The sequence below is a fragment of the Ranitomeya imitator genome, chromosome 1 (assembly GCF_032444005.1).
Source record: "Ranitomeya imitator isolate aRanImi1 chromosome 1, aRanImi1.pri, whole genome shotgun sequence".
In the NCBI taxonomy this organism is placed as follows: domain Eukaryota; kingdom Metazoa; phylum Chordata; class Amphibia; order Anura; family Dendrobatidae; genus Ranitomeya; species Ranitomeya imitator.
Genome location: NC_091282.1, coordinates 408,675,098 through 408,677,114, shown reverse-complemented (window position 1 = coordinate 408,677,114; position 2,017 = coordinate 408,675,098).

Genomic DNA, 2,017 nt, shown 5'->3' with positions numbered 1-2,017 from the left:
ATTCACACGAAGCATGACAATCTAATGCAAAATTCACTGTTCAAGAGTGGGGAGTTTTATAATGTGTGGGCAGGTGGGATTTGTGTAGCTGGGCTCCTATTTTTGTCCCAGTCCGGCTCTGCCCTTAATGGTACCACAGGGTTGAGAAAAAGCTGGCATAACATTCACAACCACCACACAATTCATTTGAATTGGAGTCCTGTGCCTGGTCCCTCATTAATCATATGTCATTTTTTTAATAACCCTGGAAGCAAGTGTTCAATTTCCCCTGCCACAACAGGGGAAATGAAGCATTACGCTATGCCTGTCTAGGTAATGCGTGGATGTGCCAGGTTCTCCAAAGTAAAGAATGCTCTTTGTAGCTGCTCTCCTTGCTAATAGACAAGGATCCTGAACTTGTGACCTTCTCTATTAAGATCATCATACCATTTTAAAAAGTAGGCTTTTCAAATCAGACGAACCCTTTTAATAAAAATGAAGACAGCTATGGGAAACCAATTGCTTCATACACTTGGTTTCCAGATAAGTTAAGGTACCTTCACACATAACGATATCGTTGCTTTTTGTGACGTAGCAACGATATCGTTAAGGAAATCGATATGTGTGAGATCATTGGTCGCTGAGGAAAGTCCAGAACTTTATTTCGTCGCTGGATCTCCCGCTGACATCGCTGGATCGGCGTGTGTGACGCCGATCCAGCGATGTCTTCACTGGTAACCAGGGTAAACATCGGGTTACTAAGCGCAGGGCCGCGCTTAGTAACCCGATGTTTACCCTGGTTACCAGCGTAAACGTTAAAAAAACAAACACTACATACTTACCTTCAGCTGTCTGTCCCCGGCACTCTGCTTCTCTGCACTCCTCCTGCATCCTGTGTCTGCGTCGGCCAGCCGGAAAGCACAGCGGTGACGTCACCGCTCTGCTTTCCGGCCGCTGTGCTTACACAGTGCAGAGGAAAGCACAGCGCCGAGGACAGACAGCTGAAGGTAAGTATGTAGTGTTTTTTTAACGTTTACGCTGGTAACCATGGTAAACATCGGGTTACTAAGCGCAGGGCCACGCTTAGTAACCCATGTTTACCCTGGTTACCGGGAACCTCGGGATTGTTGGTCGCTGGAGAGCTGTCTGTGTGACAGCTCTCTAGCGACCAAACAGCGACGCTGCAGCAATCGACATCGTTGTAGGTATCGCTGCAGCGTCGCTTAGTGTGAAGGTACCTTTACCTCCATTGACAGTTTTACGTTTTGTATTATGATTCATTTCTTCTTATTACCTCAAGCACTAAATATCATCCATAAGAGCACATGATTGTTTCAAACTGTCATATTCTTCACTTTTAGCAACTTATATCTTGTGACAAACAGATGATGCTAATGGAATGATGATGTGTATTATATGTTAACCAAGACTAAGTGTTCTTAGAACTCCCTTCATGAAGAAGAAATAGTTTTCTCTTTTTCATAAAACTGAACTAAGTTAGGCTGGTTTCACATTTGCATTTTTTTTGCGTTTTTGCGCAAAAAAAAGAGCAAAAAAAGCATGCGTTTTTTCCCTATACTTAACATTGAAAGCGCATGCGTTTTTTTGCATGCGTTTTGACGCGTTTTGACGACGCATGCGTTTTTTCTCTGCATGCGTTGTGTTGCAAAAATGCAACATGTAGTAAATTTTAGCTGCTTTTTTTGCCGCAAAAAAACGCATGCTTTTTTTGCGGCAAAAAAACGTATTGATGTGTATGTAAATGCATGCGTTTTTAAGCACATGCGTTTGCATGCGTTTTTATAGAAAAACACAAGAATACACACTGATAAGCCACCCCCCAACCCTAACCCTAACCCTAACCCTAGGGATCCTAACCCTAAAGATTAGGGTTAGGATCCCTAGGGTTAGGGTTAGGGTTAGGATCCCTAGGGTTAGGGTTAGGGTTAGGATCCCTAGGGTTAGGGCTAGGGTTAGGGTTAGAGTTTGTGTTAGGGTTAGGGTTAGAGTTTGTGTTAGTTTTAGGGTTAGAGTTTGT